This window comes from Hyperolius riggenbachi, chromosome 2 (genome assembly GCF_040937935.1).
Source record: "Hyperolius riggenbachi isolate aHypRig1 chromosome 2, aHypRig1.pri, whole genome shotgun sequence".
In the NCBI taxonomy this organism is placed as follows: Eukaryota; Metazoa; Chordata; class Amphibia; order Anura; family Hyperoliidae; genus Hyperolius; species Hyperolius riggenbachi.
In genome coordinates this window covers 220,732,373-220,754,263 of record NC_090647.1, presented here as the reverse complement: position 1 = coordinate 220,754,263, position 21,891 = coordinate 220,732,373, and the positions used below count along the sequence as shown (strand labels likewise).

The window sequence follows — 21,891 nt, the reverse complement described above, 5'->3', positions numbered from 1 at the left end:
AATTCTCCAACAATTTATCCTCCAATGAACTTGACCTGCCTGATGCATTTTTTTCATTTATTCAGGTCACCAATGAAAAATACCCAGGCATTTTATGAGTTTAGATTATTCACTTATGCTAGTGCAGTGTCAGTTAGCTAGACTGTTGGCTAAGGCCGGCTTTACACATGGCCTTTGCATTTGTGGTGCGATGCCCTACAACGCATCGCACCACAACGCACAAAATAACAATCATATGACTCTGCCGCAGAGTGCACTGCCAGCGTCATATGCATAGCACCGCCCCTCGCCACACCCCTCGCCCAGTGACTTACTCCTTGCTGGACAGGAAATACTTCACTGGGATTCCCAGGATTCTTCGTCGTTTTCATGTCATTCTACGCATGCGCACTGCCATCGTAAACATGTTGTTTAAAATTCCTGCACCGCCCACTGACTTACATTGACTGACTGCATCGCCACGGAAGTCCAGTAACACGCTGTTGACTTTGCAGCAAGTCGGCAGCGAGTTTGGGCACGTCCAACACAACGCGATGCCGTAAGTGTGCTAGGCCCCATTGCCTTGCATTGTGTTACCCTGCGGAAACACAGGGTAACACAATGCAGATTATCAATGCAAGTGTAAAAGAGGCCTAAAGTAAGTGGCTAACCCTTACTTAGAAAATTACTGAATTCCTCTTTAACTTATTAGCAGTGAAGAAGTTTCTCTGTAGGAGTGATGAAATATCTTCTACACAACACTTTTTTTTGTGCAGTTTAAACTGGGTTATTTTTCTGTTGATATGGCTGGCTAATAGTTCTAGTAAATGATTAAGAAAATGCCTAAATCCTTGCCAACTTTTGAGGTTAAACTATCTTGAAAAAAAATTCCTTCAGGGGAAAACCTTTCCCAGTCTGGTAACATAGATGAGTCTTCCTGGTTGCCATACATTGTGCATTTTTTAGGACCCAGCAACCATGATCTGAGTGTTCAGCTGCAGGTCCCCTGGAATTGATATTGGTTCTCATAATTGATGATTACAGCAGAAGAGGTAGACTTGGTTATAGCACAATTCTAGGAATATTTTCCTTTTTCTTTAGAAACACTACCTTCCTTTCCCCACACTAACCTAACTATTATTACTCAAACCTTCCCCACCTCCATCCTCTTCTACAATGGTCACTTGGGCTCCAATAAGCACAGTCCTGATCAAACTTGTCCTGCGCCCTGCTGTGCTGTGCTATGCTATAAAACTTGTAGCGTGCTATAACAAACATTTGCATGCGTTCATGCGACACAACGTGTGCAAAAGTACATGTTGCACCACATGAACAGGCGCGAACGTTGGTTATAGCGCACGTAAAGTTTTATTTGCGGTAAATCTCGTGCGAAGCATAGCGCGGCCGTGCTATGAGTTAGCACGGCTTAGTGAATCAACCCCACATGACTTGGGAGCTACATTACCTCTGGGTGCCCTCACCAACTGCAAAACCACACACAACTACTCCCCAAAAATACAGAGAATGGCAAGTGTTCACTACAAGGCAGCACCTGGCTTTTAAATGGTCTGCAGGGAAAAGCCTGTCAGCAAATTTGAGAGGCACAGGAAGTGCACCTGCAGTATCAGGAGCTGATAAAGACCCTAGTGTATGCCCCAGCATAACATCATTACTGGAACTCCAGGGTCCATGGAAAAATAATGGGACGGTTTTGGGGAGGGGAGCCCTCAGTAGTGTTAGGGCTTTTAATCAGAATTCCAGTTAGCCTTTTTGCGGTCTATGAACAGGCAATAGTCATACTACTTTTAGATAAGGGCATATTTCACACTTGGTATTTTCGAAATTGCAGTGGTTTTCCTGTTGCAAAAAAAAAGTTCAAAGAATATCCTTTCTTCATTTTCTTTGGTTATTTGCTATAGCAGAGCAGGTTAAAGAGAAGATTAAAATTCCAATTCATGTAATCTTCTCCAGACTTTCATTAAAATAGAAGTCTTTCATCAACTGGAAAATTTTAGTTAATGTCAAAACAAATCTCTTATTAATCACTAGCATTAACTTTTAATGGGATAATATAGTGACTATGCATTGCATGCAGTTGAGCCGAATTTTGATGAATCCATTAGAACATGTTTCCCCTGCCACATTACTGACATTAAAGGGGCACTATACTGAATAATATGCTATTCCAATTCACCTGCTAACATGAATATACCAGTGAAGACATCAGTTGTCAAGCAGAGCTTTCAATTTCAAAGCCTCCTGGAAGTGCTCATTGTCTTCACTTGTCAGCCTTTCTCCTCCACTAAGCAGTCTTAATGACGTGGTACTCTCCTCCCCACTTTGTTTGCTCTAACTGCCTTCTCCTTTGTCCCTCTCTCTCTCCCTCTCTCTCCTCTCTCTCCCTCTCTCTCCTCTCTCTCTCTCTCTCTCTCTCTCACACACACACACACACACACACACACACACACACACACACACACACACACACACACACACACACACACACACACACACACACACACCAGTTTTTATCACAGAAATTATTCCAACACACAGGGCTCCGAAAATGTCCTGTTGTGTGTAATTGCTGTTGAAACCCTGAGAGAGATGTAAATAATCATGCTGTTAAATTAGAATTAAACCCACAGCCTCCTTTACTAAAGGCAACTCCTTTACCACTATGTCATGGTGGCTGAAAAGAAAAAGTTTTACTCTGTGGGGGAAATACAGATCGGCCATTGGTAGGCTGCCTAATGCAGTAGTACCACCCAGTCTAAAGGTGAACCTATCAAAACACTCTACATACTTGCCTATGGGTTTTTGAACTCTGGGGGTTATGGACACCACACTTCTGAACACAGAACCATGCTGCATATTTTGGTTCTTAGCGTGGTTATAAATATAGCCACCAGGCTATAGTGACTAATTCTGTAGTATAAAGAATCAGTTTCTTCTATTTACATACCTTTTAGACAATTTTAAGCTTCCTCAACTATCGGTGATAAAACAGATGGCTACTTTCAGAAATAAATTACTTATTCCAAACAGTGACTTTTCTTTTCTTTTTTTCACTAAGGATAACTGTGCTATTAAGTTTCTTTATATAAATCTGTAGAGCATTACTATGCAGGTCTATGTTCTGCTCAGCCTAAATGGAAGGAGGACTGGTGTTTCCAGTTCCTGCTAACGATGTTCACTGAAATCTAATTAGCCATGCTAAAGTAGCTGTGCACTGGCCTTTTTCGAGCACAAGCAATGCAGGTAAATGGGAGATTCACCTGCTTGCACTACAGTACACTTTCAAAAGCCCATCTACAGCTTTCCTGGCTGTCTCCAACAGTGCATCACTGCTGAATATGCAATCGGCCCTTTGTTGTCCCAGAAAGCTAATCACTCCTCCAGAACCGCTAGAATGCAAGCATGTGTCAGCTTGTTAATTGTACAGAGCCACACTAATCAGTGACTCTAAAAAGTTAAATATCCATTTATCTTGTACTTGAACGGATACATTTCAGAGACATTTCAGACTATGTACTTTTCTGAGCAAGATAGATAACTGCACTATAGTAGGTAGATAATGGACCAGTAGGGTGTTGAGCATGCTCACAGCTCACTTTTGTTATGGTTCCAAGTGAAACTCCGAGACCTCTGGGTGATCAGTCTAAGCTGTTTTCTATTCATTTTAAACAACCTTTGTTCCACTTCTGTAAGCGTATGGGCAGGCAGGAATAAAACAGGTGGAGTTCAGAAAGTGTGCCTATACACACTTCAGTTTTTCATTTCTGCATTTGCGAAGGATCATCAGAGAGGCCCCAAGTATATCGGAGCTAAAGCAAAAGTAGACAAGTGCCATATTGGTTCTCTGTGCCTGCCTATCTGTTCAATAAACAGTATACTAGAGCCATTAATACCAGAACTGCGCTGGCATAAATTGTGCCAGACCTCCTGTGAGGCCCATAAATGATTTATCAAGACCATAAAGCAGGTTAATCTCAGAGCTGTCTATTTGGTGTTGGCTTTCTTTTTATAAGTGACTGCCTAAGGGGGTTTTTAGGGAGAGTTTATTTTTGATGTTTGAAATTTTGGGGACATTAAGTCTACATTAGGTAGAGAAGGGTGTGGTGGAGGTGGGTGTTAAAACTTTAAAACATATCATGTAAATGAGAGGTAATCGCTTACCTCTCCAGGTGATACAGGCACCCATTCAACTGGAAAAAATATCTATTAAAAAATTGGCTATGCATTTCGCGGGTCATGGCCCGCTTCCTCAGGTCAATACAAAAAATTCCTTAGCAGCATGAAGAGTAGAGTGCAGGTTCTTCGCTCTACTTCTTATGCTGCTAAGTTATGTTTTAAAGTTTTAACACCCATATAATTTGGACGACTCCACCCCACCCTTCTTTCAGTCAGACCCCCTTCGGAGGTAATAGCTTTACAGTTTTTATGGAAAGTGTATTGAACTACAGGAGAGCGGCCGTCCAGTATCCGGCAGGACCTGAAGCCCAGAGCGGGGATGGTGAATTCCCCGGAGGCTTATACCCTTGTGAGTATATAATCATGTATAATTTCGCCCCTTTATACCTAATGATACTGCACCATTGGGCACCTGATCTCTCTACTATTCTCATTTAGGTGCTCTTGTGCCCTACAAGAACTACTGAACCCCTTCTACTTTAGGTAGAGAGAATAGACTTTGACAGGGGATATGGAGGGATAATTGTATTTAATAATTTGCTTGGGAGGTTTATGCTGGATTGGAGGGAATGTAGTAGCCAGAACTGGTTTACTATTACTGACATTCCCAATGCATTATTCGGCTCTCTGCACATATACATGTGGGAAGCACTCTGTTTTATGGGATGCTTCCGTAGTGTTTGAGGAGTTTTCTTCCCTACAGGTTCATTATTTATGAACATTGTCATTTACTGTCTTGACCCACATAAACGTATTGCTATAATTCACAGCGGCTGAGCCACACACGTTGAATGTGATTCTCTCATGAAGGGTTTGTCCTCGTTTTGGGAATCTCGAGTGAATAGTCAAATCATCTTTGAATGTAAAATGTTCTATTCCCAGCAGATCCATAGCTCTTAGCAGAAAATTGAAATCTGTTCCTGAAAATTAAATTTTCCTTTTTTCCTTCATTTTTTTTTAAATTTCCTACCCTAAAGGGAAAGTTATCTTTACTAAATATATAGAATACCCACAAAGCATTGTAGCCGAGGTGTTGTAGCTGCATAAATATCACTTGCCCTGGTTTACAGTATGGAAACACATGACTAATTTACGCTTCACAGTTTAAAAGAGAAGTGATAGTAGAGAGGTGGAAGCAAAGCAAAAAGAAACTTGCAGTCTTAAAGCAAACCTGAAGTGTAAAAAAACCTTATGCTATAATGAATTGCATGTGTAGTATGGATAAGAAATAGAACATTAGTAGCAAAGATATGTCTCATATTTTTCTTTTCGGTTATATAGCTTGTTTTTATAACATTGCATCATTCTGTCACAGTTGTAAAAGCACACTCTGTCTCTTAAACTATAAAACAAAACAGAATGAATGACCCTTTAAACTTTTTTGTGTCTCTCACTGATTCTTTGCTATTTAAGTCCCAATGAATCGGCGTCTTCTGCGCATGCGCAGTATGTGCCCAATGACGATGATTTGGCCTCGTGACTCCTTTAAAACCCTAATTTAGGCTTGTGTTTTTAGTGTGTATTGTGTGAAATATTTCATATTTGAACGTCGTGTGATTTATTACCAACAGGTAAGTATCTACAGCGTCAATCATTGGAAATTATCTTAAAACTAAAGGCCCATACTCACGTCGGATTTCCGCGAACGAAGCGTCCTTTGAGCGTCCCGTCGTTCCGTCGTTCGCCCGCTAAATCGGGCGTGTGTACAGACTGTCGTTCGCTTGATAAGGGTGAGTTTGAGCGATCCGCCGGGCGGATCGCTCAAACTCACCCTTATCAAGCAAACGGCAGTCTGTACACACGCCCGATTTAGCGGGCGAACGACGGAACGCTCAAAGGACCCGTCGTTCGCGGAAATCCGACGTGTGTATGGGCCTTAATGCTCCATGAAGTCATGCCATATAAGTTTATATGCCATTCCTGGCACATGAGGCATAGACCCATTTCCAAACTTTTCCCCCTGAGTTTTCATCAAGGCGATACCTTTGAGGGTAGGTACCCACTAGGTAGTGTTGCAGTGCTTTGAAATCGCGCAAGCGCTTGTGCAGCGATTCCTATGGTGATTGCGACCCTGATTTCTGGCACTAAACTGTACAGTGCTTCAGATTTGCGTTTTTTTTAAATTGCTGGTGATTGGTTACTTTAGCCTCAAACACACTCTAGAGGAAACTCTGCTAAGGGGTCTGATAACAGCCACGTATATTGAGAATCTAGCGTGTGTACAGCAGCCTGTAGGGCCTGGCAAGCAATCAGCCCAGCAGATTGACTTGCTCTTACCCCGCCGTCGGCCCTCACACTATTAATAGTATGCTTCAGTGTAAGCATTTCTCTGAAACTAGGTATGATGAAAAAAATATTACTATGTTTCAGAAAAACATGATTTAATACTACTGTAAAATGAATGAGTCACTAATGGAATAAAATAAAGTTCAGTGAATAAGTGCTGATGTATTTATTTATAGGAAATCTGTAGTATAGCATTTAATATTAGATGTAAACTGATCAGTCTTCTGATGTGCGTCATGAATAAAGTGGCATTGAACTCTTAGCAGCTTTTTAGATCATTGCTGCACAAGAAACATGAAAGGCATTTCATATGCATATGCCATGCCATGCATATGAGGCCAAATAAAGTTTGTTAAAGGACAACCAAGGTGACATGTGACATGATGAGATAGACATGTGTATGTACAGTGACAAGCACACAAATAACTAGGCTGTGTTCCTTTTTTTTCTTTCTCTGCCTGAACGAGTTAAACATCAGGTATGCAAGTGACAGTTTCTATCCAGGTCGGGACTGGGTCGGACTGGGTCAGACTATAGCATAACCCTCACTATTAGTAATTACAGCCATAAAATATTTTCCTGTCAGTAAATGGCTTTTGAGAGCAGGAAAGTGATACAAATGATTCAATCATAGATTTGAGCTTTAGTATACTTTAAGGCAGCGGTAGGGAACCTTGGCTCTCCAGCTGTGATAAAACTACAAATCCCAGCATGCATTAGCCTTTATTAATCATGACTGTGGCTGTCAGAATCCTGCAATGCATTGTGGGGCTTGTAGTTCCTTCACAGCTGGAGAGCCAAGGTTCCCTACCCCTGCTTTAAGGTGTCATTGAGCAAAGACAATGAAACCGTAAAACTTAAAAACTAGATTTAAATTTAAAATAAAACTGTGGGATATCTTAAAAAGTAATTTTTAGGAGGGGAAGGATGGATACAATTGTTTTTCTCATCAGTTTATTTTCACCCTTGTTTTTGCAATTGTTACTTTTTATGAAATCGTACTTTGAGTCATTTATAAATGGCTCTCTTCTTCTCATCTCTCTTCTAGAGAAGTAAAGGTACAGAATTCTCACTGTTTGGGCTTGTTCCTGCTACATGCATTTCAGTTCTGTTTTTGGAGTGCAGTTGCTTTGTCACTTGCTAGTGCATTTTCATTCTAATGTAAACTACTTTAATCTGTTCCTACTTGTGCAACCTGATTTTTGGAAATGCGCAAATACACTGCATGCATAAGTTTTGGTGCAAATGTGTTTTCTCTTCCATTCACTTTGCAAGGAAACCATAGCAAGGGCACAGAAAAAGTTGTGCTTTTTTGTGCTACGCCCTTTGTGATTTGCAGTGAAAGGTGCCTCCAGCATATCACTGTTGTACTGTTGTGAACACAATTTACCAAGACCAGTAGTGTTTATCTTCAAAGGAGAAGTGTGTTTGGATGCTTCTCCTAAGGGCCCTTCTCCACTGAAAATCACACAGTGCCACGTTTGGTATGCCAATTTTTTTGTTCCAACCCAAACACAAGAAAAATTCAGCATGTACAATATTTGTGGAAAAATCTGTGGAAAAGGGGCACCGTGATTATGTTACAATTGCACCTTGAAAAGAAATGATCATGGAAAAATTGCACAAAACATCGAACGCTTTTTTGTAAAATAGAGAAATTGTGATTGAATCGCAACTTGCAGAGGAAAACTAGCTCTAGGCAGCGTGTGCCTGTTCCCGATATAATTTTAGCTCGGAACTCAAGAAGCAACAGAGGGCAGTATAAGAATTAGCTAGTAGCTGCAGCTACTCCAGTGGATAGCAGATCAAGGCACAGTGCAAAAGGAGCAGGCTAGTAGAAAAGTTAAGGACAGGATAACTGGTTTAGCAACAGGTTAATTAAACTAGAGACGGGTACAGATCAGTGAACGGGTACAGGAATATCTAGAGATTCCAGTCTGCAAGTAACTATAAAGTTATGCCAACTAACCGGGAAGAGGCATAGTCCATGATGAATAACAGACACAGGATGCAGCTGAAGGTGAGTAATTGTATTGAGATTTCAATTGAAGCCATCCACAGGCCAAAGTGGGAACTGTAAAGGTACATACACATGTCGGATTTTCGCAAACGACCGGTCGTTTGAACATTTGAACATCCGGTCATTTGGACGTCAAATCGGGCGTGTGTACAGTCTGCCATTCAGCTGATGAGACTGGACTTGAGTGATCCGCTTGGTGGATCGCTCAAGTCCAGTCTGATCAGCTGAATGACAGACTGTACACACGCCCGATTTGACGTCCAAACAACCGGTCTCTCAAACGTCCAAACGATGGGTCGTTTGCGAAAATCCGACGTGTGTACGAGCCTTTAATCTTTGCAACAACATGAACAGGCCACCTGCTGGTGTATGGTGAAAGCTCAGGACGGTGTTAAAGTAGACCGGAGAGGATGGAATGTAAAAGTTTTATACACACGTGGGGCTTCCTCCAGCCTCCTTCAGCCTGATCCGTCCCCCGTCGCTGTCCTCCACCTGCTCCATCTTCCTTTATGGCTCCCATTAAATTCTGGAGCTAGGACTTACTATGCATGCGTGGACCGGCTGTGTGCACCTTGCCGTGCTCCCATCACCCAGCTGCGGGAGCATGATAGGGGCGAGCGGGCGCACTGCGCCTGTTCCAACTGGCCGAAGTTACCCGGACCGTAGCGGACGATACAGGAAGCGGCGGAGGATGGCGAGGGAGTGATCAGGCCGACTGGGACTGAGGGAAGCCCCAGGTATGTATAAAACTTTTACATTCCATCATCTCAGGTACACTTTAAGTTCTCAGAGCTATCTGCTGTGGAGCAATGAAAGTAATTATTATTTAGTATTGATAAAGCGCAGACATCTTCCGCATCACTGTACTGGGTATATATAGTTTTGTCACTAACTGTCCCTCAGAGGGGCTCACTATTATTATTATTATTATTATTATCATTATCATTTAGTATTTATATAGTGCTGTCATCTTGTAACTTACCGGCCCTCAGAGGGGCTCACAATCTAATCCCTACCATATTTATATGTGCATTGTAGTCTAGGGCCAATTTTAGAGGCGAAGCCAGTTAACTTATCTGTATGTTTTTGGGATGTGGGGGGAAACCAGGGCGCCTGGAGGAAACCCAAGCAGACAAGGGGAGAACATACAAACTCCGTGCAGATAGTGCCCTGCCTGGGATTCGAACCAGGGACCAAGCACTGCTGCAAGGTGAGAGTGCTATCCACTACGCCACTGTGCTGCCCAGGGTAGTCCAAGTTAATACCACCACCAGCAGGCAGGAAATGGCAAAAAAATGTCTGCCTCCTACTACATTTAAAATTAAACACTAATGAAAAGAGAAAATATGATATAATATATTTCTCAGATAATATTCATCAGAAATAAAACACACACATATACACGCAGTAATAGCGGTGCTTAGTCCTCAAAAATGAAATAAACCAATCAAAAAAACAAGTTACTTGTGCTGCTGCAAAAAGGACAGGTTTGCTTTAAGCATAAAAGAGAAAGCAGAGAAGACTAGCAAGTGCAGTGCAGAAAAGGAATCTTACTTCCTTTCTTCGGATTGTACAGGACAATGTGATGTAAGAAAAACCTTTAACATTTTTTTTTTCTGATCTCCAGCTTAACAATATGACAGCCTATAGCTTCTAGTACTCAAATTTTGTATTACAAAATCTGGTTTAAACAATCAGGACGTTTATGCAAGACTTATGTGGATCCTTCTGTTTGTGAAACGTGGTAAGCTTGTATATGCTTCCTGTTGATCAGACGCGTGCAACACATAGATTGCATCTCGTTCCTTCCTTTTAGTCAATGTACATATTTGCAATGTGTTTCTCGAAAGGTTGCCTGAAAGTAGGTTATGCATGTCACAAACTTCCATGATGTGGACAACCTTCGTGTAAAACAGTCGTGTAAAAGCATTTAAAAAAACATTGTTATATTCAACTATTGCAGTCATGTTGTAGCACTGGCTAACCAGTGTTGATAAGCTGTGACTCTGGCTGTAAAACCTCCAACAGTCAGCTGCTAGGATTGAAGTAAGTAACATGTCCTGTTGCTAATGATACTGTGCTGGCTAATGTAAAGAACATTCAGACAATACTTCACCAGCAAGTGACATGTTACATGCCTTATAAGCAGAAGGAATATAGAAACAGCTAAACGGTTATTTCTTCAGCAGTTCAGTATAGGTCAGGTAATGCTCTGGAAAAAAAATTTTTTGTTTTATAAATAACTATGATTCAGTAGTGTGAAAGATATCTGCCAAGCAAATTGTTCATTCTTAAAATCGCAGTTAGGGTTGTACCGCCTCTCATTTTACACTGTGCTGCAAGCATCTTCTTCATTGTCCTGAAAACCCAGCCTTTTAATAAACGCCAAATATTCAAGGGGCACACTGACATTTTGACTTGATGCATTGCCAGCATACAGCAGCAGCAAAAAATAAATAAAATGTTTCAATACCATGTCAGATGATAGAATTACATTATGTATCTATATTTCTTGCTTCAGGTTCTCTTTTAAAGGGTTCAGTTGTGGCCATTTCAACAGCAGGGGAGAAAACTCTGCCAACATTTGAGGCCGTAAATATTAAAATCTAAATTATATTTTAATAACTGCTAACTAAAAAAAATTAGTCAAATTACACCCGTTAAGGAATCTGTTCTCATGCCGGAAGAAGACTCTTAGATTTAAAAAAAATTGTGTTAACTTTTAGTTGACTGGTAAAATGTAAACCAACACATTCACTGCATACTGTAGGTCACCATGAACAGCCTTGATTTTAAATATTACGGTCAAGTAGTGTTTTTATTTGTCCTAGTTAAACACCAAATCAGCACTTTACATATGACCATTCTGCTGTACAGTAGCTTTCAGTCTGCTGACCTTATAACACACACACTAGGTGACTTGGCAATTGCAAGCCATTACCTTCATTTCAGAGAAGCGGTTTTATAATCGGCTGACCTACATGGGTTTCCCTTGTGAGTTTACCATTGCTGAAAACTTCAGTAATACCTGCCTCTTGTCTGTGTGTTTAAATAAGTTACCATTCACATGCATAGATTAAGAAAAATACTTGGAAAACCTTTCCTTGTATTTTTTTTTTTTTTAAAGGACCACTGTCGTGAAAATCTTAACATTTGAAATACATGCAAACACATACAAATAAGAAGTACATATGTTCCAAAGTAAAATGAGCCATAAATTACTTTTTCTCCTATGTCGCTGTCAATTACAGTAGGTAGTACAAATCTGACAGAACCGACAGGTTTTGGGCTAGTTCATCTCTCCATAGGGGATTCTCAGCATAGCCTTTATGCTTTATAAACTCCTTGAAAAAGATGTATTAAAAAGATGCTGGCTAGTCCAAAACCTGTTGGTTCTGTCAGATTTCTACTACAGTACTTACTGTATGTGACAGCAACATAGGAGAAAAGTTATTGATGGCTCATATTACTCTGGAGGAAACAAACTTCTTATCTGTATACTTTTACATATATTTTTATATTTTAAGATTTTCGAGACATTGGTCCTTGTTAACTGGGTAATTGTGTAATCCAAAATGAAAAATATTGATCATGTGATTATTATTGTACATTCATATAGCAATGTCATTTCGACAGCACTTTATGGTCACGCCACTAACCCTCCTACAGAGGAACTCAAAATCTAATCTCTACCATAGTTAGTCAAATTTATCGATCTAAGAGTTTGCACACTACTAGATAAAACTTAACAGAGGTGGCCGATAAAGACAGCCTCCGACGATAATCTATTGTGTGTATGGTGGGCCCCGAAGCATTGGCCTGCCGGATCTTCTTGCTGGAGCACAGCCCAACACTATTGTTCTCCATCTTTACTCCTCCCACTTCATCACATGCCACATATCCCTCTTCCCTTCATAGTAACGGAATTTGTCGCTAGCCTGCAGGCTACGGACACATCTGTACAGTTTGGACTACAGACTGTCATCCAAGAAATTGATTCCTGAACCCTGCCAGGCGACCATAATCTAAAGTGTGTACGAGGCTTTAGGCTTGGTTCACACGTAAATCTGTACAATTCTGTAACAGTCCTGTCAGTTTTGCGTGAGTTTTCTATCATGTTTACCTGACAGGATTGGAACTGTTCACTGACTGTGTGTACACGCCCATACAAAACAGACAGGACTGGAACGGAAATTTGCTGATTTTGAGGTTGGAACCAATTTACTTTGATTAATTAGATTATAAACCTTTCCACACTTTGGTGGTGATATTGTAACTTTTCAAGGAGAGTAAAGTTGTATTAATGACACAGGACAGCTGCTTCCTCGGGGCGAGTCAGAGTGTCTGGAAATTAAGAGCGCTTAGAAGGAACCACCACAATTGTACACCATATATTAAAGGTCATATAAAAATATATAGAAAAACATCTCTTATACTTATAACACTTGACAAAACAAAAAAAAACAAAAAAAAGAATCATGTCGGCAAATCTACCAATAAAAACCCAAAAACAAAATAATTATGCCTTCCAACATCTGACATATAATAAAGTATGATAGATTTTGTTATTGACCAGATGGTCATATATAAAGAGCTGCATGTCAAACAGCAGACATTTCACCGTTCTGACACATTTTCATTAATTCAGAAAAATCTAAATCGGCCATAGTCCTAAATTAACGTGAATCCGAGGTGAGAGTGATATGGAGGCTGCCATATTTATTTCCTTTTAAGTAATACCTGTTGCCTGGCTTTCTTGCTGATACTCTGCCTCTAATACTTTTAGCCACAGCCCCTGAACAAGGTGTTTCTGACAGTATTGTTGGAACTGACAAGATAAGCTGCATGCTTGTTTCTGGGGTATTCAGACACTACTTCAGCCAAATAGACCAGCAGGGCTGCCAGGCAACTAGTATTGTTTAACCTACCTGGCGGTATGATTACTTTTAAATTTACTATATTTTTTTCATAAGCTTTTGGACATTAAAAATTATACCACTAGATAGATCTGCGGCAGCCCTGCACATTACACACCTCCCATGGATCCAGCTCGGGGTTACTACTCTGAGCTGTGGATTTCCGTCCCGAGCCTGACTCGGGGGTACTGCTAAGGAGGTAAAAAGGAAACAAATATGGCAGCCTCCATATCACTCTCACCTCGGGTTCACTTTAAGACATCTAGGATCCATGGCTTATTAAAAAGACCAATTGTCCCATACCATATAAATTTCAAGAAGTAAAGGAAAATAAATCTACCGGTATTTCTTTATTACACTAAGCAACAAAAGAGTTTCAGCTAAAATAAGCTTACATAATAATTGCATACTTACAAGTGAGGGAAAAGACATACAAATATTTCGCTATCAAGCTTGCATAATAACAAGAAGTGAGGTAAGGGGGGGAAGTCCTATAAAACTCAGCAAAAAGTGGAAGTTTTTAGAGCATGTGCCTAATTGTGCATCTCTAACGTTGGGCTGCCCTGAAGAGGAACCTAGATTAAAAATATATATAAGGTTGAAGGAGTCCTGATTGTTAAGCTCTCTGTTAGTGCTGCAAGGATGACAGTAGCAGTAACTCAACCGCTCGCCTGTAACTGATTAGAGGTCTGAAACTCCACCCCATCCATCAGCAAGATTGCTGCGGCCATTTTTATCTGAAGTCTTCCAAAGCTGTGGCCACACCTACATGCATTGGTGCAACTCGCCCCTATTTGGCACTCGCCTATTAGGCTGCAGCTGTGAAACTGGGGCTGGGCTGATGCGACACGTGGGGATGGTCACAACCACTGACCCTGGCAACATTAACAAGAGCCTTACATTACAGGCTTTGTGTTTTTTTTTATCTTGTTCCTCACTACATCTCAGTATATGTAAAGAGGAAGAGCACCACCAGGTGGTGACACAGCTGCTACCATCAGCATAAACCTGAATGACACAGGTGAAGGCGGTAAACTTTTGCTACCTAATAACCTAATTATTGAAATAATCCAGTTTAGCTTCCCTGCATGACCCTGACTTTCCAGTGCTTGTTTTCCAACTTCAGTATATCCTGGCTAATTGATCTGCTGCCTTCAACAATTTTTGTAGAGATGCACATTGCTTTTTTTTGCTCTCTTTCTAGTCCGCAAGCCAGATCACCAAGGGAAATGTTATGACATGATTACTAGAAGCTAAATGAGAAAAGGGGATACATGGCAGTGATTGCAAGCCAGATAACTAGAGATAAGGGTGTTGGGGGCCCTGGGGCACCTCTTAGTCTAATAGCAATCAGTGTGTGACGGCTGGGGTGGGAGGGTTGGAGGGACTAAACAAATCTATCTCGTGAACCAGCAGGGCTTGGGGGCTGCAATTTGACATAGAAGTAATTTAGGGAGGTCCCTCCATACCTCGCTTACAGCATAATAGAATAGGAAATCTCGCAGCACAGGATCGTACTGCGCATGCAGGGCAGCATGATCGGACACTGCACCGACAGCAAGTGCACTTTGGGGAGTGTTACAATGCTTTAAGGCTTGGGGGTATTGGCCGTGACTGGCACTAACATGATGAGCAGCAGTGTGCTGTATTAACTCCTCAATCTATAGGTCAATGTGAGAGCTGGAAATTATCCCAACCACTTGGCAAGATTGGCAGTGGAGTGCACACAACAGGTCAACCACCTAGAAGGAAGGGGATGGGTTTGCGATCACTACATATCACAAGCTCTTCTTTTGTCCCATAGATCTAAATATTATTCAATTATTTATTTATTGTATTTATAAAGCGCCAACATATTACGCAGCGCTGGACATTAGTTTAGGTTACAGACAATATTTAGGGGTGCCATACAGCAATAGGACAATACCTGAATACAAGAAAGACCAGATCACGCAGCACAGTATGAGTACAAGGTAATTCTTAGTCAGTCACTGGATGGAGCATGGAGATTAGGCAAGTTAGGTTCACTCAAGAGGCCTAGCATGGGTTCACAGTAATGGAGGTGCATGATCAGGTAGGACACAAAAGGAGGAGGACTCTGCCCAAAGGCTTACAATCTAGAGGGAGAGGTAGGGTGGCAAAGCTGTGCTTGCGGAGAGATGTGATGTGGCACTAGTCATGTGTTTTGTCTCATCTTAATAAATACAATGCCTGAATTTTTTTTTTTGATGGATTGTTTTCTGTTTCAACATTCTTATTGAAATGATACTATGAATACAAAAATCCCATTGGATCCATGACTTATGGTAGCAAGCAAGTTAGAAGAACCAGTAAACACATAACTGGTCCACTGACAGTAATTTTAATGTAGTTTACAAATGGGAACCTTGGCTTTATTTATTTTTTGAAGAGTGGGAAGGGAATATAGGCGTTGGTGTTTATTGCTGTCTGTGTCCCCATTGCAGAGATAACTACTAATTTTCTGTCCCGTTACAAGGGCTTAGTTAGGTAATAAAAAAAATATATATCTTTCATGGGTACATGCATATTAAAAAAAATATATATTTTCCATACCATGTTGAAAAAAAACTGAATAAGCATCTCATTTGTAATTTGTTAAAATACAGGCATATGTTTAATAATAACATTTTTCCACAGCTGCTGACTCTAGGCTGAACTGTTTGTTTATTGTTTCTGTATTTTTGCATTTCATGGTTCGTGTATTAAAACAGTTTGGCCTAGTTCATCTTCCTTGTTATATAAGACTGTTGTGTCTGTCATTTTACTTCCAGCATGTAGAACAAGTCTGTTATTTCCAGTATAATTATTGGATGCGTGTTGAGGGACTTTTTATCTGCTAAGGCAAAAAATTAGAACAGCTAAAAATAGCCTGGATGCTAATAAAACATTAGATCAGATGGAAATACCTTCTACCAACATCCATGAGTATAAAAGCATTTCTATGTATTATATTCACATTATGCTATGTGGGTCTAGATTTGGGTGGGGGCGGGGGGGGATGGGGGAGATTGTACCAGTTACTGTACCTGTTGTATTTTATTTTTTTTATTTGTATACATTAAAATCAAGTTTTATAATTGTCATATTTCCTAATATTTTTGTTTGTTTGTTTTTGTTTACAGTCATATTAAATGATTACTGTCAGAAAGGAGAATACACACCTATGGACTGATGCAAGATGAGCACAGTTTTAAAGGGGGACATTGAGGTAATACTAGAGTGAGAGCTACTAGACTATTAGGGCTAGTTCACAGTACTTAGATGCATTGCGCTGAAGAATAATTCTGCATGGCAACTCACTGCCCATACAATTCTAGGGGCTTGTTCACAGTACTGCATTGAAACTGATCGCATTAGGCTGCAGGCTTTGTATCAAAGTCTATGTCCAGTCTCCATTACAGTTCATACTTATTATAACGTGTGCGCTTTGCAATTGACCACTGTGAACCTAAACTGAGGCTGCATTTCCACTTGTGCGGTGCGAATCGCCGCGGTAAAATATCGCATGCGGATGCGAATTTTGCACGCGGGTCTATGCGAATTCGCATGAAAATTTGCATGGATGACGATGTATGCGAATTTAACCATGACAGTGCTGGTGTGCTTTTCCATTGTTTTATGCGAATTCGCATGCGGATTCGCATGAAAATTCGCATACCCAAACCTCATGCGAATTTCCTATTAAATACATTGTATGCGATTCGCATAGTGGTATGCGATATGTGAATTCTGATGGCTCTGCCATGCGAATTTTTTCTGCACAGAAAAACGCAAAGGAATCCTGACAAGTGGAAACAGTCCCATTCACTTCTATTGCTATGCGAATTTGCATGCGAAAAACGCATGCGAAATCGCGATAGTGGAAATGGGCCCTAAAAGTAGATGTAAAGTAAAATATATAAAATCTTCTTCTATAGCCAAGTTTTACTGGTCTTTCTCAACCCACAGTTTCTGGGGTTTTTTTTATCCCTGCTTTGGAATAAAGCTTCTTCTTTAGGTTAATTTGTCGACACATCTCCATCTCTTCTGGCTTCCCTTTTCAAACTTCACCTATATAATTTTTCTTTAAAAAGTTGCATAATGTTATTGACATATTAAAGTGTACCTGAGATGAATCAATACAAAAGTTTTATACATACCTGGGGCTTCCTCAAGCCCTCTCCACACCGATCGTTCCCACGCCATCTTCCTCCGCCTCCTCCTTCTCCTGGTAGAAGCCCTGTAAGTTTGGCCAGTCGGGGCCAGTCGGTTCATGCACAGTGTGGCTGTGAGCTCATCCGTCATGCTACCATGGCTGGGAGCTCCCAAGCTAATGGGGCTTCTACCCGGGAGGAGGAGGAGGAGAGGCAGAGGAGAAATCGGGGCGGAGGGGGCTGGAGGAACCCCCGGGTATGTTTAAAACTTTTATATTGATTCATCTCGGGTTACCTTTAAGGCTCCCTGCACACTGCAAATCCGTTTTGCGATTCCGATTTGCAATTCCGATTTTCCCTGAATGCAATCAACAAAAAAACGGAGTCAAAAACGCAGCATGCAGTAACGATTAAAAGTCGGAATTGGATGTAAAAAACTTTTAAAAATCGGAATAGCATGCAGTGTGCAGGGAGCCTAAAGTTGAAGTAAGCTGGCCATCTGTTTGCCGATTTTTACCCTTGAAATACATCTTATTCGGTTATTTTGAAACTTATAGAAATCGATGCCCCAACATGCTGGCCCGATCAACCAATTTGATTTTTGGCCAAAATCTATCAATTTGGTCAAGCTATCGATCAGTAGCTGTGTTGTGAGCACTGGCAGATCAACGGCGCATGTCGTTGCTCTGCATTGAATTGTGAAACTATGTGGTTAGATAGATTTGTAATAGATTTTGTCCTGAAAGCTATTAAAATATCTATATGTAGTTTGTAGAGGGATTTGATCAGATGGATCCCTCTCTGATCATATTATGTTCTGAGGTTCATCTATCTTTTCGTCACATCGACCAGTGTGTGGCCAGCCTTACAGTCTGGCAAAGCATGCAATTAAAAAAACTTCCCTCCCAGTTCCGTATTCACTACAGTATATAGTTCTACAAATCACCACAATGCGGCATTCTGTGAGCGTGACCTGCTACTAGTCACTGCCAGCCCAAATATCTTTTCAGTACCAAGAAGATAGAATAAGCTGAATCTATACAAAATGTTGATAAATTGTGGACAAGTTACTAATTTTATAATCCCGCAATATGGTGTTTTATGTAAAAGCACAATAAACCATGTCCATACAGTTTCCATGAATGGTACATATTGGGTGGGTGGACCCACGGTCCAAGAAAGGGTGAGGAAGAGATAAAGAATCAATAAGCAAAATAAAGAGAGAGGAAATGAAGACCTGATGTCAATCCTGAACTTGAACATCAATCTTGTTCAGCGCAGGTTTTTGAGGGTAGCATGCAGTAGCAATAAAAAGTATTAGCAAAAGAGGAAGCATTTTTATACTTTTATAACCCTTTCTCGCTTTATGCAAGTCAACAATTCTTAATCGTCATCTTCTGAGAGGTCTTTTGTGCGATCATTCACATCAAGCAACATTTCAATCAATAGTAGCAAAAGATGAAGCAGGTTGGCACTTGCATCTTACATGTTGTTAAAATAGCTTTAATAAATCCGACTTATGCAACATAACATAAATGCCAACCTACTTCATCTTTTGCTACTATTGATTGAAATGTTGCCTGATGTGAATGATCGCACAAAAGAGCTCTCAGAAGATGACGATTAAGAATTGTTGACTTGCATAAAGCTAGAAAGGGTTATAAAAGTATCTCCAAAAGTCTTGCTGCTCATCAGTCTACAGACGGTAAGACAAATTGTCTAGCAATGGAATAAGTCCAGGCCATCCTGTAAAGATGACTGCAAGAACACAGCGCAGATGGCTTAATGAGGTGAAGAAGAATCCCAGAGTGTCAGCTAAACATCCCTGTTAGTGAATCTATGATACGTAAAACACTAAACAAGAATGGAGTTCATGGAAGGATATTACAGAGGAAGCCGCTGCTGTCCAAGAAAAGACATTGCTGCACAATTAAAGTTTGCAAAAGAACACCTGAATGTTCCACAGCAATACTGGCAAAATATTCTGTGGACAGATGAAACCAAAGTTCAGTTGTTTGGAAGAAACACTTAACACTGTGTGGAGAAAAAGAGGCACAGTACACCAACATCAAAACCTCATTCCAACTGTGAAGTATGGTGGTGGCATCATGGTTTGGGGCTGCTTTGCTGCATTAGGGCCTGGATGGATTGCGATCATTAAAGGAAAAATGAATTCCCAAGTTTATCAAGACATTTTGCAGGAGAACTTGAGGCCATCTGTCCACCAGCTGAAGCTCAGCAGAAGATGGGTGTTGCAACAGGACAGCGACCTAAAGCATAGAAGTAAATCAACAACAGAATGGCTTAAACAGAAGAAAATATGCCTTCTGGAGTGGCCCAGTCAGAGTCCTGACCTCAACCCTATTGAGAGGCTATGGCATGACCTCAAGAAAGCGATTTACACCAGACATCCCGTGAATATTGCTGAACTGAAACGGTTCTGTAAAGAGGAATGGTCAAAAATGTATCTTGACCGTGTGCACGTCTGATCTGCAACTACAGGAAACATTTGGTTGAAGTTATTGCTGCCAAAGGAGGTTCAACCAGTTATTAAATCCAAGGGTTCACATACCTTTTCCACCTGCACTGTGAATGTTTACATGGTGTGTTCAATAAAAACATGGAAACATTTAATTATTTGTGTAGTATTAGTTTAACCACCCTGGCGTTCTATTAAGATCGCCAGGGCGGCTGCATGAGGGGGTTTTTTAAATAAAAAAAAAACTATTTCATGCAGCCAACTGAAAGTTGGCTGCATGAAAGCCCACTAGATGGCGCTCCGGAGGCGTTCTTCTGATCGCCTCCGGCGGCCAAAAGTAACACGGAAGGCCGCAATGAGCAGCCGTCCGTGTTTTGCTTACTTCGTCGCCATGGCGACGAGCGGAGTGACGTCATGGACGTCAGTCGACGTCCTGACGTCAGCCGCCTCCGATCCAGCCCTTAGCGCTGGCCGGAACTATTTGTTCCGGCTGCGCAGGGCTCAGGCGGCTGGGGGGACCCTCTTTCGCCACTGCTCGCGGCGGATCGCCGCAGAGCGGCGGCGATCGGGCAGCACACGCGGCTGGCAAAGTGCCGGCTGCGTGTGCTGCTCTTTATTTCATCAAAATCGGCCCAGCAGGGCCTGAGCGGCACCCTCTGGCGGTAATGGACGAGCTGAGCTCGTCCATACCGCTAAGGTGGTTAATTAAGCAGACTGTGATCATCTAATGTTATGACTTGAAGATGAAGATCAGATCAGATCAAATCACATTTTATGACCAATTTGTGCAGAAATCCATATAATGCCAAAGGGTTCACATACTTTTTTTTTTTTTATTGCTACTGTATATCTTGAACAGTTTAATATGTTTTCACAGGGTTTTAAAGTTCTTTGTTTGATGGCATTTGGACCATATAAAATTCACAGATTGTTAGTAGTCAGTGGAATTGTACAACACTTATTTTTTATTGTCATCATGTAAAGGGGAAACATTAATGTGTTGAGAGTTTTAAGGTGTGGGTAGAAATTATGACAATGTGAGAATTGTAACATATTTTTTTTAACTTTCTGGTAGGGAGTCATTAAAATTTTTACTTTTGCAAGTGATCTCATTTGCCTTCCAAATGTCAGTATTTCAATGTTAACACTATGATCTGAATGCAGTAACAGGAAATAAAATGCAAATTTAAATATTTTTTTAGCAGCGCAGTAGCCTACACATCTGTTTGGCATACTGTACTCTAATAAGCTGCATTTTTGCTTCTGATATATGCTTCTCAGAAATTCCTATTCCTATGTGAAATATCAGCTAAAGTGTCTTTACTGATGCTGTCCTTTTTTAAAGGTTTTCACTGCATTCTTTGACTTTAGTATGAACAGGGAATGCAAGCATGCTGTAAAAACTAACCAGAAACTCTTTATTTTCTCCTCAACATTAAATGATGTACTCGCTTCGTCCTTGCCATTTTTGGGGAGATTTACTCACTTCCTGTCTGGACACGAAGAGATGAAAACTCTCACAGATAGGGATAGTGATACAGAATACAGTCTGACTCTTTACCACAGTATTCAAAGCCAAGATACACTACTATTTTTCTTGGTATTAAAGACAGCAAGGTGTGTGGCGCACAGCTAAGTGGGGGGAGGGGTAAGGGGAGAACAGTGGCCTTGACCCATGCTTGGGCGGGGTGATCCTATAGTCAGGACCTCTTGCTGACACAATCAGGCCACCACACACATGCTTGATTCTCGGCAGAGGCTGCTCCAACCAGCCACCTCGGCTATTTTATAAAATTAACAAAAACAATTACAATGCACTTAATTATGTCTTGTACGACTGCTGTTAATATCCAGTTTTTGATT

At 40.9% G+C, this 21,891-nt stretch overlaps 2 protein-coding genes across 2 annotated transcripts in view; both read left to right on the top strand.

The window, feature by feature from the left end:
• INPP4A (inositol polyphosphate-4-phosphatase type I A) overlaps positions 1–21,891 on the top strand; it is a 220,965-nt gene that overhangs the window by 29,159 nt on the left and 169,915 nt on the right. The window lies entirely within an intron of this gene.
• Positions 1–21,891, top strand: part of LOC137544919 (inositol polyphosphate-4-phosphatase type I A-like) — a 130,627-nt gene that overhangs the window by 29,185 nt on the left and 79,551 nt on the right. Inside the window, exon 2 of the mRNA XM_068266016.1 lies at positions 16,539–16,624. The gene's annotated coding sequence lies outside the window, so the exon portion shown is untranslated. The remainder of the gene's footprint in view (positions 1–16,538; positions 16,625–21,891) is intronic.